General features: G+C 36.4%; 1 protein-coding gene across 4 annotated transcripts in view; it reads left to right on the top strand.

Annotated features, from left to right (window-relative positions):
• LOC128247007 (uncharacterized) overlaps positions 1-17500 on the top strand; it is a 361520-nt gene that overhangs the window by 62777 nt on the left and 281243 nt on the right. The window lies entirely within an intron of this gene.

Below are 17500 nucleotides of genomic sequence, written 5' to 3' on the forward strand. Positions count from 1 at the left end.
ACATTTTGCCATTATTCACAACACGAAAGTTGATAGGAAATTTCTAAAAACCATAAATATTGCCATCATAGAAATAAATAAATAAATAAATAAATGAATAAATATCTAAAATTGGAGAACCCTGGACAATCAGACGATGTTGGAAGCAATCTTTGAAATACATGGCATATACAATATGGCAGTGGACGTTGTTGTTTCTTTTTTATTTGCTTTCAAGAGTTTTAGGAGAAAAATAACAAAACGACATCTTGTCTTGAAATTTATTAACGAAAAATAAACATTTGTCTCTTCGTTACATTTGTTGCAGAAATATATATCCACTACGTCACACACACACACACACACTAACAAATAAACAGCCAAACTACGCACACACACGTTCTGTTATTACATACACACGCAGACCCTCGCGCACGCACACATATTCACATCCCTTTTTCACTCTCCTGTCTTAGAAAGAACTTTTCCTCCACCACTTCCTCTTCCGGTCCTTCCTCGTGGACATCGGTGGCGATGTTTTCTTTCTCCGTTTTTCCCTTCTTTGAACTTTCCTTGTTTCCGACGAAGAGCTCCGCTCGAAACGTCATACTCTCTCTCTTTCCTTTCCCGAGCGTCTAGTAACACTATCCGTATCACGTCCTCACGTTGTTGTTTTTTGTCTTTTTCCTTTTTTTGAACCTATATATATATATATATATATATATATATATATATATATATATATATATATATATATATATATATATATAGGTAATCTTCAAGTTTAGGGGGATAAAAATAAATAAATAAAAATATTCAAGGGAAATAACTGAACGACTTACCAGTATTATCCGTTTTCTTCTAGCTGTTTATAAATAAATCACACCCTAACCCTAACGTCAATCAAATCACGTGTGTGATTTATTTATAAACAGAGATGTACGGAGAATACTGGTAAGACGTTCAGTTACTTCCCTTGAATATTTTTATTTATTTTTTTTTATCCCCCTAAACTTGAAGATTACCATATTTATATATATTTATATAAATAATTTACATACGCTTGCATACATACATATATATATATTTATACACACACCCACAGACACACAAATATGTATTTCGTGGTCACTTGCATCACAAAGCCTCCTTCCGTATTTTGTTCTATGTTTCTCCACAATATTAACAACAGCATGGTAACGCTAATAATTCTCAAGAACGGCGCAGCACCACAATCTAAACGGTACGGTTCCTCGTCCAAAACAATGTCTCTCGCCATAGATTTGCCACCTAACTAACTGTCCATTCTGATTGCGACTAAACAGATCAAAGACGGCAGAGGTCAATGCAGTAAATCTACAGGAATCACTTGATGCAGAAAATGTTCACAGAATGAAGAATTCAATGGGATTTCGCTATCAAAGATAGAATCGAGATTTGTTGCAAAACACTGAATTAGTTTGGTCTTTGATGATGGTGGTGGTGGTGGTGGTGGTGGTGTTTGTTATTGTGGTGGTGGGGGTTTGTGATGGTCGTGGTAATTGTTGTTGTTGTTGTTGTGGTGGTGGTGGTGGTTTTGGCGACACTTGTAATGATGGTTGTGGTGCTGGTGATGGTAGTGGTTGAGGTGGAGATGGTGGAAGTAGTGGAGGTTGTGGCAATGGTTGTGATGGTCGTGGAGATAGTGGTGGTGGTTGTGGTAGTGGTCGTCATCATTCTAATTGTGGTGGTGGCGGTGGTGGTACTGACAGTGGTAGTAGTAGTAGTGATTGTGTTAGGTTGTTCCGAAAATAATGGCCGCTCTAAGTGTTGCGTTTTGAAACGCAATTTTATCATAGTATTTTAATTATATTTCAGGTGAATTTCGACATACTTAATAATTGATGTATGCTCTTTAATAATTTTGTTACTTATTTCAGACAGAAGACATTCTTGAAGCATAGGGGCCCTTGATTATGAACATGACAAAAAAAGGACCTTTGCTTACTTTTCTTGCATGAGTTCAAGCTTGGACACAATGCCTCCCAAACTGCTGCCAATATCAACAGAGCACGGGGAGAGGGGTCCACAAGTGATCTCACAGTTCGAAGGTGGTTTCAGAAATTCCGTAATGGTGATGAGAGCCTTGAAGATAGAAAATGGCAGAGGACGGTCATGCAGTCTTGACAATGAACAATTGAAAGCAATTGTTGAGGAGCAAAACCCACATCAAAGGGTCACAGAAATGTCTCAGGCATTTGGTGTTGGTATTGCAACGGTCTCACACAATCTGCAGAAGATTGGTAAAGTGGAAAAGCTCGATAAATGGGTACCGCAAATCTGTGGAGTACTCAGCCACTTACATATCAATTTCACGAGCCGGCTCTTCCATAGATCAGATCATAACCGGTGGAGTGCCACGTTTTTTTGTGAAGATGAATAGCTTTGTTTGGTCCAAGCATAAAGTTGTGAGTTCAATTCCCAGCAGCATCTCGTATCTTTGGGTGGGACACTTTATTCCTCCTAATTTTTCCAATGTCCTCCTCTTTCTCTCTTCTTCTCTCCTTTCTCTTCATCCCTCCCACTCTGTCCCTTTTCTCTCTTCTACTCTTACTCTCCCCTATCTCCTCCCTCTCTCCCTCATCTCTTTATTCTTCTCCTTTTCTCTTTACTCTCTCCCCTTTCTCTTAATCTCGCTCCATCTCTCTCTCTTCCCTCCCTATTATTAAATCTTTTCAACTGGCATCAGTGCGGGGGTGGGGAGGGGGAGGGGGAGGATGTTCAGAAAACTCATTGTTCTAAAGCAGCAATAATCACTTTAACTGCCGCCGCCGCCACCGACTTTCTTGTCACTGTTGTCTTCGTCTTCGTTAAATTTCATTTAGCTCACACTTTCACCTCCACCACCGCCGCCGCCACCACCACCGCCGCCGCCACCGCCGCCGCCACCGCCGCCGCCACCGCCACTCAGTTATCAGACAGATTGTCTCAATTTGATTCCAATTTCGAAGTTTTAACATCGTAAACCGATGCTATTTAAACGATGGTTGCGGATGTTGTTTGCTTCAATATTTTATCTCTTTCAAATTACTTCTAATGTATTACTTTGTTTTCTTTTTTTTTATATATATTTTTCATTTGTATTTCGTTTTTATTTATTTTTTTTCCCTCTTCCTCATTTGTAAATCTTCTCGTTCTGTTGCCGTCATTCACTCATTCCGTCATTCCTTCATTCCTTCATGAACTCTTTTCTTCTCATTCTCTTTTACTCCCCATCCACTCATCTCAGAAGAGGCATGTGTTGTGATGTTCATGCCTCAACCAAGAGCACTGACAACAAAAATTGCCAATTAACAAATCCTTAATTATCTTTTTTTACTTTTTAAAAATCTTTTTACATGTTTCCGTCATTGGACTGAAGCCCTGCTGGAGCACAGCTTTGAAGGGTTTTAGTTAAACGAATCAACCTCAGTACTTCCTTTTTTTAAAAAAACCTGGTACTTATTCTATTAGTCTCTTTTGCTGAACTGCTAAGTTACAGGGGCCTAAACAAACCAGCACCAAATGTTAAATGGTGGTGGAGGAGAAACACAAGCGCACACATGTGCACACACACACACACACAACACTTCGACTCCTCCATTTACAAGTGTATGTTCAGAGTAGGCTCCATTCACATGGGGCCATCCTTGCCACATTCACCCACTTTTCAATAATTACTAGATGTGTGTGTGTGTGGGGGGGGGGCATACTTCCCCCTCCATCTTCACTTTCCTTTCAAGTGGAACTTGAAAAAGTCGATGGGGACTTGGCTGAAGAGGAAAGACTCTGTCTTCAGTTGTGGATGGTGGTAGCTGTGTTGTTTAGCCATGGGTCATCCCTGGTCAAGCAGACCTTTGGTCAGCAGTGTTTTTGCTTGTAAATGGAGGAGTCGAGGAGTTGTGTGTATGAGTGTGTCGTGTGTGTTTGTCTCTCACTACTGCTTAAAAACCTCTGTTGGTTTGTTTACATCCCTGCAATTTAACAGATAGAATAAGTGCCAGATTAATACTAGAATTAATACTAGAATCAATTTACACAACCCTTCGAGGCAGTGCCCCAGCATGGTCACAGCCCTCTGACTGAAACATGTTAAAGCTTAAAAAAAAAACAATAAAAGACAATGTAGGCAACTGTGTGTGATTTTGAGGGTAATGTGGCTGCTATTTCTAGCAAAAGAAATGATCAAACAGTGGCTCCTTCGTTAGCAAATGATTAAGTAATGACATTAGGAGAGGTTTCCAGTAATAGATGAAAGGAAGATTTGTGTTGATAAACAAGTGGAGTGGAATATCTTGCCCAAGGATACATGAATGTTACAGCAAGCCTTTGATAATCTTAAAATATCACTGTAGTCTCCACAATAAGCATTAAAATTGCCTTGAAAATTCACGTGTGTGTGTGTGTGTGTGTATTATATATATATATATATATATATACAAGAATAAGGGCAGAGAATCGTCAATTAATAATAGAATTAATAATTAACAATTCTGCCAAGTAGTTCAGTATGAAAAAAACCTTTATCGGTAAGACTATTTATCATTATAAATATACAGGGATTAGCAATTGAGTTGCTTCTCCAACATACTGAAAATTTAGAAATAGCAGTCAAAGAACTACTGATTCCAAACTACAAATTTTCTCCAAAGTGGATGGCGATATTTATGGCACACATAGAACAAAAAACCGGAGGGAAAAGCGTAAACAAGCCAAGCCTTTAGTTAATTGGATACGAATCGTTTCATGGTTAAGTGAATGGAAATTTCACTATTCCAATCTTCAGCCTCAATATTCTGATAAATTTGAAAGTGTCTCTAAAAAAATTCACGGTAATCTTTGGCCATGCGACACCAAAAATCAACGATAAGAAAGGCACTTACGAATTCATCGGCTAGCGAGTTCAGGCACCTCACCTCAAAGAAATCTATTCCATGTGCGTCACAAATAGTCCCGTACGCTTTTCCCTCCGGTTTTTTGTTCTATGTGTGCCATAAATATCGCCATCCACTTTGGAGAAAATTTGTAGTTTGGAATCAGTAGTTCTTTGACTGCTATTTCTAAATTTTCAGTATGTTGGAGAAGCAACTCAATTGCTAATCCCTGTATATTTATAATGATAAATATATATATATATATATATACATCATCCATCCATCCCTACATACATACATACACACACATATATACACACACATATATACACACACACATATATATGTGTGTGTGTGTATATATACATATAAATATATATGTATATATGTGTGTATTTATAATTGTGTGTGTGTATATATCTATGTATATATATATATATATATATATATATACACACATGTACATATAGATACATGTATACATATATGTATATATGTAATTGTGTGTATATATGTATGTGTATATATACACACACACATATATACATATATGTAATTGTGTGTATTTATAATTGTGTATATGAGTTGATGCCAAAACCAACAATGGAACCAGTGTGGTTCTCTGTCTTGCCACCCCCTGCCAAACTGTCTGAACCACACCAGCATGGATAATGGATATTAAATGATGGCACATGGCTCAGCGGTTAGAGTATCAGGCTCACAATCATGAGGTAGTGAGTTCAATTCCTGGACCGGGCTGTGTGTTGTGTTCTTGAGCAAGACACTTCCTTTCACATTGTTCCAGTTCACTCAGCTGTAGAAATGAGTTGTGACATCACTGGTGCCAAACTGTATTGGCCCCTTTGCCGTTCCCTTGGAGAGGCTGGCATACTTGGGTGACTGCTGGTCTTCCATAAACCACCTTGTCTAGACTTGTACCTCAGAGGGGAACTTTCTCAGTGCAACCCTATGGTTGGAGTTATGAGCCTCAGGTTCAAATATTGCTAGGGAAACCTTTACATTCTAGTCATGATTATCATTATCATTATTATCATTATTATTATTATTATTATTATTATTATTATTATTATTATCATTATTTATTGCCTTTGCACAACTTCTAACGCTGGGGATGTACTATGGTGTCAGCTGTTCACTACCAGTGAACTAAGGTAACACCCGTTATTTTTCGAGCACCTTCTGGGGTATTCGAGTGGTTCCAAGCGATGCTGTTTTCTGCAAGTGCTCCACCCTTATTGCAGCCCCTATTTGCTACACGTATTTCTCAAGATTTTCATCATCATCATCATCATCATCATCATTATTTCTTGTGTCTTTGATTCTTTTGTCTGCAGTGGTTGAGTTTGGTTTCGTCTGCTTGGTTCTGTCAGTGTGTTGTGAGGTGGAGGAAAGAATGGATTCTGTGGTATTAACAGTGAGTGAAGAATGGAAATTGGTTTTTGGTGGCACTGCTGTTGTTAATCTGGTGCTGTGAAGACTGGAATGCTAATTTGTAAAAACGAATTAGTGTGGCTTTGAGGTGGGGTGTAGATGTATGTGTGTGTGTATGTGTATGTATGTGTATATGTGTGTATGTGTAAGTGTTTGTGTATACGTGTGGCTCAGTAATTGAGAAGTGGGGAGAAGAATGTAGTTAGAACAATGATGGAATGTGTGTCGATGTGTATGTGTACATATATATATATATATATATATATATATATATATGTATATATGTATATAAATATTTATATATATATATGTATATACATGTGTGTGTGTGTGCATGCATATGAATGTATATATCTTTTTGTTTTTCTCCCCTTCTTCTCTCCATGTTCTCTCCATTTGTCACCTAACTCATAAATTGTACAATTGTCGCTGTCGCTGTGACAAGGCAGTTGTATCGACATTATAGCATTTAAGTATGTGTGTGTGTGTATATATGTATGTATATAAGTATGTATGTGTGTGTGTGTGTATATATATATATATATAGATCCAAGGATTGAGGTGTAGGAAGAAAGTCAGCTTCAAGCAATCTTTAGTAAATAAAAAAAAAAAACAGCTTTCAGCAACAAAAGTGGTTTATTGAGATGGAAGATTGTGGATTTTTTCCTTATCAAAGTGTGATAAACTGATAAAAGTTCTTTATATATATAAATGTATGTGTATATATATATCTATATATCTATATATCTATATATATATATATATATATATATATATATATATATATATATATATATATATATATATATATATACATACACGAGTGAGTGGACAAGCGAAAGAAGGGCACTCAACCAATTTATTGGGAGTGACATGTTTGGATCAAAACAGTCTGATTCAAATTCTGTGGTACTTAAAATTTCAAAGCATAAGATGATGCTTCTCGTTGGCCATTGGAAATTTGAACAAGTATTCACTTGGAGAAATGTGTATGAAAATTAATGCAAACAGTTAGGCACAATATAATACATAAAGGAAAAGTTTAAGTGTCACTAAATGTGACTGAGGGTGCCGAAGCCTCTAGAGATAAGAGATAAGAGATAAGAACTCTTAATGCTGTAAGGCGGGGTTCAGCATGACACTGAATGTGACAAGGATGGCCCCTTTTGAATTACAGGTACAACTCGTTTTTGTCAGCTGAGTGGACTGAAGCAATGTGAAATAAAGTGTCTTGCTCAAGGACACGATGTGCCGCCAGGAATCGAAACCGCAATCTTTGTACACACACACACGGGTGTGTGTGTGTGTAAAACTGGTTGTAGTGCTAAAGAATGTTCTGTTTTGAAACTTGAATAACTTTTTTTTAGCAAAAATGGTAAAGAATTTCACTATATTTATTTTGGACTTTCATTGAACCAATTATGGAATATATAACATTTTAGAAATGCCTTCCATTTTTGCTTTTACAGAGCCAAACCCTTTCTAGGCAGTCTTCCATAACATCTTGTAATATATCTGGTTCCAATGTACTAATTTCTGGATAAATATTATTTTTCAGTTCCTGCACTATTTGGAATTTGTTTCTATAAATTCTTTCTCTAAGAAAACCAAAAGAGAGTGAAACAATTGGTGCTGTCACCTCTGAAAATGGAAAGTGACTTTCAAGCCATGAAAAATCAAAGAATATTGTTTTAAGTGGCACCAAGAAAAATGGTCTTATTTAGCCTTAGAACAGCTTTTGATGAACAGAATTGTGATCAAAGGCATTCCAGATTTGGCCATCCCATTTTTTGTTGTTTGTGTGTGTGTGTGTGTGTGTGTGTGTGTGTGTGTGTGTATATACAGGGTGGTTCAGATAAATTTGACAGTTTACAGGCTTAAAAAAAATATGCACTGGGATTGATTTCTTCAGTTAAGAATTCTTCAAGTACCAGGCTGAAAAAGAAGTATTGGGGTTGATTCATTCAATTAAAATTCTTCAAAGCGGTGCCCCCGCATGGTCGCAGTCTAATGACTTAAAACAAGCAAAAGATAAGAAATGAATAGCATAAAATCTATTTGCTGATGTGCAAAAGTGCTGCCCAAGAAGAAACAAATTCTTTTCTACTGACGAGGCAGTGTTGCACATCAGCAAATAGATTTTACACTATTTGTATACACTTCTTTCTGATTATTTCAAATTGACATATACACATACAATTATACACACATACAATTATATACACATACAATTATATCTACGTATATCAAATGTAGCTTTGCACGGAAGGTGTTAGAGGTTAAAAACACAAGAAGAGATAAATTGAAAGAGAAAGAAAGAGAGAGAGAGAGAGAGAGAGAGAGGAATACTGGTGGCTTGAAGACAATTAATTGGAAAATCATGTGATGACATTCTAAATTCTTGCATTGAATTCCAGAATGATACTATGTGAAGCAATAAAATTAGGTGTAGCATTGTGTACGATTCTTTGATATAAGTACTCACTACACAGACAACAGGAATTACCATTTTCCAAGAAGTTGCTTCTGGAAGATTTAATAAACTATTCTAAATGCAGAAAATATTAAAAAACAACTATATATATATATTGTGTGTGCGTGTGTGTGTGTGTGTGTGTATATGTATATATATATCATATATAATATTTATATCTATGAATATATATTTTATATATATGTATATGTATGTATGTGTGTATATATATATATATACATATATACATACATCTACATACATACATTCCTACATACATACATACTGACATACATACATGCACACATACCTACATACATACCCACATGCCCACACATGTGCGCGCACACACACATACACACACACACATATATACATACATACATACATACACACATACATATACACACACATATATATATACACATATATGAATAAATTTTGGTCTAATGTTGTTGGTAATGTTTAAGGAAATAATCTGGTTTGCTAAAATGTTTAAAAATGAAAATCATAAAAATATATATAATATACTAAAGGGTGTATATAGAATTAATGAATAAATGGCAAAAGGAATATGTGCTTTATATATACATAAAAATAATGTGTATATACTTTGCTGTTTGTTTAATATAATAACGAAGCAAAGTAATTAAATATAATAGAGCTTTTATTGCAAATTTCAAACATAAAAAAATGTAATTAAAACACATACATGTATCTATATCTATCAATATGTATATGTATATATGTATGTGTATATATGTATATGTATGTGTGCATGTATATATATGTATGTATATATGTATATATATATATATATACACATGCACGTATATATATGTATGTATATATATATATATATCTATATATATATATATATATATATACACACACACATATACACGCACATCTATATACTTATATACTTGTATACACACACACACACACACATGCATGCATACAAATGTATATACATACATATATAGATACATATGTATATACATATATATGCACATACACACATACAGATGCACTGTCACACACACATACACACACACATACGCACGTGCATACATACATATACACACACATATTTTAAAAAATATAATATATGTATGTATGTATATATACATACGTACATACACACACACACACACATATGTGTGTATATATAATGCATTTATTTAAATATTTAAATTATTATGTAAATTACACAGACATTTAGGAGGACAAATATTTGAACAAACGGAATTGAGAACAAAATTAAAATAACCGAAAATAATTGAATAAAATAAATGTTTCAATACAAAATGAATTTAATTACAAGCACACTGATGCTCTCTCGTTTACGATAACGAGGGTTCAAGTTGATCTGATCAAGTGGCTGAGTACTCCAAAGACACGTGTACCCTTAATGTTGCTCTGGGGAAGGATTCAGTGTGGTACAGAATGTGATAAGGCTGTACATAAGTGAAGGCATGGCTGCATGGTAAGAAGTTTGCTTCCCAACCACATGGTTCCCGGTTCAGTTCCACTGCATGGCTCCTCGGGCAAATGTCTCAGCCTTGGGCCAACCAAAGCCTTGTGAGTGGATTTGGTAGACAGAAACTGAAAGAAGCCTTTTGTGTGTGTGTGTGAGTGCTTCTGTGCGTCTGTGTTTGTCCTCCTACACTGGTGTTGGTGTGGTTATGTTCTTATGTTTTAGTGGTTTAGCAAAAAATTTTAAAAAACTGATAAAATACGAGGCTTAAAAGAAAAAAATGCTGTGGTTAATTCATTCGACTAAAATTTCTTGAAAGTGGTGCCCCACCTTCAGCTGAATGAAGCAACATGAAGTGAAGGGTCTTGCTTAAGGACACACTCTGTTGCCAGGAATCAAACTCACAATTATATGATCGTGTGCTGAATGCCCCAACCACTAAGCCATGTGCCTTCCCTATGTTGAGATAAAGTTATAAATAATCGCAAGTAGGATATGGGATTAAAAAAAAAAAAAAAAAGAAAAAAGGCCTTGCATTGAAAATATAAGTCAAAGGCAGCTGGAGGGATTTGAACCTAGATCTTCTGTGAGCATGACAGCTGTGCTAACCTTTGGCTTTTTTTCCTATTCAGAGGTATTTTTTTTTAACCCGATATTCTACGCATTGTTAATTATTTTTATATTTTAGTTCAAATTCTCTGCTTCAGTTTTGGAATCTTCAAAAAAAATTCCAAAAAACAGAAAACAGTAAAATGTTTTTGCGAATCAGTTGCCTTTATAAATCAACACAAAACAAGGAATTCTTTGTTATTTCGGTGATTCTTTCTTTATTCCACACATATATTTTCAAGAATAGTGATAGCTAAACCTACAATAAATAATAGGAACCATTCACCCCTTTATATCCAATAACAATAAATTTTGGCTATATTTTTCAATTTCATAAATAAATTTTCTCATAGATTTCTTTCACTTGCTTATTTACCTTAATTCTTATTTACCTTATTTTCTTTCTATTCTTTCTTTTTCTCTTTCTCTCCATTTTATCTTCGTTCTATTATGATTCTTTACTCCTGGGAATTGTCAACTAAAAGTTTAAATATCCAACTCTATTTAGCGTTACGGTACCATGAACATCAATAAAACTGTTTAAACAACCATGAAGTAATTATAGGGAAGACTAAAAATATTGTGCAAAGCATTATTTATTTACAAAATATATTTTATTTCACAGCTAAATGTGTTTTTAGACGGTCTGAGGTAAAAACTTTTCACTCGATGTTGCTAAGCAAAACTAGCATTAACAAAGCTTTCCTTCCTTGTGGAAGACGAAAATGTTGCTTTTATAGAAATAGCAAAAACACAAAAATGGTATCTATGCTAAAAGAGGAGCTTTTTTATTCCTTCTTTTTAATGCTCCAGAGTTTTACATTTTGTTTACAATACATTTACGCTAGTAACTTTCCTTTTTTTTTTTTTATTATTTTCTGGGTTAAAAAATTTGTTTTTTTTTTCTGACTATAAACTGTTTTAAATGAGAAGTTTTGCTTGATTCACTATTTTCTGCCCTGCTTTGGGTGGAAGGTGAAATGAATACCAGAGATGTCAAAACAGAGACAGTAGCCTTGGGTAGTTTTTTCTACCTGGCCAGCTCCTCTTTAACCATCCTACCTGTGCACGGCTTCTGTGCCGGAGGCACATAAATAGCATCATTTGAGCGTAATTGTTACCAGCGTTGCCTTACTGGCACTTGTGCCGGTGGCACGTGAAAAGACATTCGAGCAAGGTTGTTGCTAGTGCCACTGGACTGGTTCCTGTGCAGGTGGCACGGAAAATACACCATTTTGAGTGTGATCGTTGCCAGTACTGTGTGACTGGCCCTCGTGCCGGTGGCACGTAAAAAGCACCCACTACACTCTCAGAGTGGTTGGCGTTAGGAAGGGCATCCAGCTGTAGAAACTATGCCAGATCAGATTGGAGCCTGGTGCAGCCATCTTTCTCATTATTGTCATTGCCACCAACCACCACCACCACCACTACCACCTTCACGACCACCACCACCACCACCATCATCATCTTCATCACCTTCACCACCACCACCACCACCATCACCACTACCATCATCACCACCACCACCACCATCATCACCACCACCATCGTCATCATCATTGTATCTGTTCCAAGTATTGAAGTATGTTGTGCTTGTTCAATAAGGAAGAAGACATGTTATAACGTGTAGTTATGTTGGGAGGTCAATACTCTCTCTCTTTCTCTCTCTCTCTCTCTCTTTCTCTATCTCTCTCTTTCTCTCTCTCTCTCTCTCTAAATCTATCCACCTGCCATTCACAATCTCACCTGTAATTACCATCAACAACCCACCTGACAACATTACATGTTCGGCTGTGTCTGTTTGATGTGTTCAATGTGAGTAACTTGTTTCATTGCTTTTGTGTTGTTTTTATTAATATTATTATTATTATTATTATTATTATTATTATTATTATTATTATTACTATTATAACAACAGATAATCTTCTCGAGTTTCACTTAATCTCCAGATATTCACCTCTGAGCCAACAACAACAATTTTAAAACATATTTTAAATATAATTTATTTAGACAAAATACTTGTGGATTTTGTTGTGTCTTGAGAGGGTCATTATGTCAATGATAATAAATACATGCACTGGTGTAATATCACTTTTTTATTATTATTAGTCAATTGCTTAAATATCAATCATTTGTTTAATCCTTTAGCACTTAATCCACCCATGTCCAGCCAAAATTGTTGACCTATTTTATGTTCAAACTGACCAGATCTGGCCTCTCACAGCTACCCTACAATGTCATTCTAAAAATAAACAATCACTCCATTGAAATCTCAAAGCTATGGGATAATCTAGGATTAATTCCAAACAATATAAATAAATAAGCAGAACATCCAACCCATGCCAACATGGAAAGCAACCTGGGAAAGATGGAAGGCAAATTCAACCATGGCAGGATTTGAACTCAGAATGTTAAAGCTGGATGAAATACCAGTAAGCATTTTGCTCTGTGTGCTAACAATCCTGCCAGTTCAATGCCTTAAACCAGTTCAATATCACTTCTTTATCGATTGTTAAATGGTTAAATATCTAACCAACAAAACTAATCGATCGTTTGTTTAATGTGCCGTTGGTTGTTTGTTTGTCAAAGTTCTTTCGTTGCTATTCACAACCTCATCGATGTCATCTCTTCACAGTTCATGATCTGCCTTGGGTCTGGGGTGGGATAAACACACACACACACGTGTATGTATATATATATATATATATATATATATATATATATATATATATACACGGCAGACTTCTTTTAGTTTGTGTCTACCAAATCCACTCACAGAGCTTTGGTTAGCCCAAGGCTTTTATAAAAGACATTTGCTCAAGGTGCCATGCAGTGGGACTGAACCCAGAATCATGTGGCTTGGAAGCAAACTTCTTATCACACACACACACACACACACACACACACATACATAAAGAGCACCCATTACTTCTCTTGGAGTGGTTGGCATGTTAGGAAGGGCATCCAGCCGTAGAAGCCATGCCAAATCAGATTGGAACCTGGTGCAGCTCTCCAGCTTACCAATTCCAATCAAACCATGCAACCCATGCCTGCATGGAAAGCAGACCCTAAATGATGATGATGATGTTGGTGGTGGTGGTGATGATGACGATGATATAAACCCACAATCCACCAGCAAATGGGGCTGGCAGGGTAGGGGTCAAAGGCTCCACTTTATCAACACCTTGAAAAAAAAAATTTTTGTTTTTTTAGATGACAGAAAATCCAGAATCCTTGTAAAGGAATAATAATGTTCGTCCAAAGACAATTGTTTTAAAGGCGTGAACAAGGAGAGAGTGATGGAGAGAAAGAGGAAGAAAGGTCGATAAATAAATCCAATGGGGAATGATCAAATGAAGCAACATTGAAGTAGCAGGGATTGATTGAGACGACTTTGTTTGTGTCCGACATCAAAGGGTTGCGGCCTTGTCACGAGAGAAACTCACACAAAATCAATATAAAACAACAACACAACAAACAAAAAACACGGTCGATTTTATTCTTGCCTTCTTTTATTTGTTTCAGTCATTTGGGTTGTGGCCATGCTGGAGCACTGCCTTGAAGTGTTTTTGTCGAACAAACCATTCCTACACACACACACATGCGCGCACACCCACATATACACGCATACATACACACACACTCATACATCTATATGAACTAATCATCATCGTCCCCCTACTTTTCCTCTCCTCCTCCTCATCATCACCAACATGATCATCATCAACACCACCACCATCCTATCATCTCCATCACCATCATCATGTACAACATCTGTTGTCAATCCACTAATTTATTAACCTAATTAATTATCTATCTTCTGGTCTCCTCCTTAGTTAATTAATTAATGTACACCTTCCCTCCCCCATCGCTCTTCTCCCATTCCTCTCTATTATTATTATTATTTCGATTTCCACATCAAAGCTGAAAGGTTCTTAGGAGATGCAGCTTTAAGTGAAATGATCTAAAATGAAGCCAACTTCACCACCAACTCTATATTGATATGTCTGTTCAGGTAGGATCTCTATGGCAGGATGCCCTTCTTAACATCAGCCACTCCACAAAATGTCCTACGTGCCTTTTTTGTGGCACCAGCACCAGTGCTTTTTATGTGGTACCAGCATCACTGTAAGCTTGCTAAAGTATGCTCAATGTCTCTGTAGCAGACTTCCCTGACACAAAATTTCACATTGGTTCTTTGTTCTAACTTCCAGTCCGTGACAAAAATCACAGACTACAGCATAGAGTCCAGGAAATTTTTATATATGAGACAGATAGATACATGTAGAGCCTGTATTGTAGTAAAGATAAGATAATGAAGCAAAACTCGCAATTTAATTAGCCATCATCATCGTTAGAGCGCAGAGTACATGGAATGTTACATTGTAACAGGCTTTTTCTCACCCCAGAGGCTAACAACCGAAAGAAGCAAAGACAAACAGTGAGAATAGCCGAGCAGTTGGTTGGTTGATTGATCAGATAGATTCGAGAGCTGAACGATGCCAGCGTGTCATTTAAGAAGAGAACACCAGTGAAATGATTCCGTGTAGAATGAACAAGAGTCGGGAAGTGTTTATTATCAACTGGGCTGATGCTGTGTAACATATAATTAATTAATTAGGGATTAATTAGGGAAGAAAGAGAGCTAACGTGTATCATAATTAATTGAATATTTTATGCATATTATTTATCAGCTGTTGAAGTCTACCCATACCCTTGAGGCTAATAAAGGAAATGTTGTTGTTATGAATATTATTAATATCTTATCTCCTATCTTCTACTTGTTTCTGTCATTAAACTGTGGCTATGCTGGAGCAACACTTTGAAGAAATTTTAGTTGAATGAATCAAACCCAATACATTTTTTTTTGAAAAGACTCTTATTCTCTTGGTATTTTTTGCTGAAATGGTAAGTTACATAGATGTAAACAAACCAACACCAATTGTCAAGTGGTGGTGGGACACACACACAAACACACACACACACACACACACACACACACACACACACACACACACACACATGATGGTTTTTTTTCAGTTTCTGTCTACCAAATCCACTCACAAGTCTTTGGTCAGCCTGGGATTATACAAGAAGACACTTGCCTAAGATGACATGCAGTGGGACTGAACCTGGAACCATGTGGCTGGAAAGCAAACTTCTTACCAGACAACTTTACTACTACTACTACTACTACTACTACTACTACTACTACTACTACTACTACTACTACTACCACCACCACCACCACCACCACCACCACACACCACCACCACCACACACCACACACCACCACCACATTTATGTTTACATTGGTTTTACTTTGACCCATTACAGATTCAGGAAAGTTGCAGCTGCTGCATAGAAATGCACATAAAAATGCATACACATGCATGCTCACATACACACTTGCACATAGACACACAGGGACAGACATACACACATTTAAAAATAGAAAAAAACTACTGTTTGATTACAAAACTCCCCTCTCATCCCACCACCACCACCACCACTATCGCATAACATTTTGTGTATACTTCATTAATTTCTATGTATTTGTAAACCTGTCTTTTGTATAATTCTCTTATCTCTCTCTCTCATCTATTTTCTTATCACTCTCTCCTCTAATTCTCTTATCTATCTTTTGTCTAATTCTCTTATCGTTTTTGTTTTTATCTAACATGACATTGCTGTTCTTAATTTTTGTCATTTCAAGGTTGTCTTACATATTTCACTCTCCAAAAATCTCACAACTCCTATAATATGTCCCTATACTGTCTGCAGATGTGTTTCTTCTTCTTATTTTAAGTTTTATACTTTGCGCATGGATAAATAAAATCATCATCATCCTCCTCCTTTTACTGTCCACTTTTCCATGCTATCATACATCGGGTCAAATAAAGTTTACTGAGCCAGATATTCTACAGCTGGATGCCCTTCCTGTCACCAACCATCAGCTGTACCCAAGCAAGCTGATATTTCTCCATGATATTTCTATATGTATGTGTGTATGTATGTATGTATGTATGTATGTATGTGTGTGTGTTTGTGTATAAATATCTGGAGGAGATGTCCTCCTGGGGCTAAAAGCAACAGTAACATTCACCCCTAGGGGTCAGCCACATTTAAGTGGCAATATACTTCACTTTATCGTGCAGTTACTGTTAATACCTCGTTTAGAAAATTAACATTGCTTGTTTTCACTTTTTCGATATCAGTGAATAATTTCACTGGAAAAAGATACATAAGTTTTGCCAAGAGTTAGCCTTCTCATCGCAGATCGGTGGCTATCGGACGCTGACGAAGGGAAATAACCCTGAAACTCGAGTCCGTTCGTGCTACAGATCACGATGAGAGGGATAACTTCCCTTGGCAAAACAAACAGGACACAGAAGTGTGTCGATAAGCCAGCTGGAGGAGATGTCCTCCTGCGGCTAAAAGCAACAGTAACATCCACCCCTAGGGGTCAGCCACATTTAAGTGGCAATATACTTCACTTTATCGTGCAGTTACTGTTAATACCTCATTTAGTGAATTAACATTGCTTATATATATATATATATATATATAAAGTTGTAGTATATTGTCAACTTAATGTGACAATCCCAGTAAGGG

The sequence above is a fragment of the Octopus bimaculoides genome, chromosome 26 (assembly GCF_046866305.1).
Source record: "Octopus bimaculoides isolate indiv1 chromosome 26, ASM4686630v1, whole genome shotgun sequence".
Classification (NCBI taxonomy): Eukaryota; Metazoa; Mollusca; class Cephalopoda; order Octopoda; family Octopodidae; genus Octopus; species Octopus bimaculoides.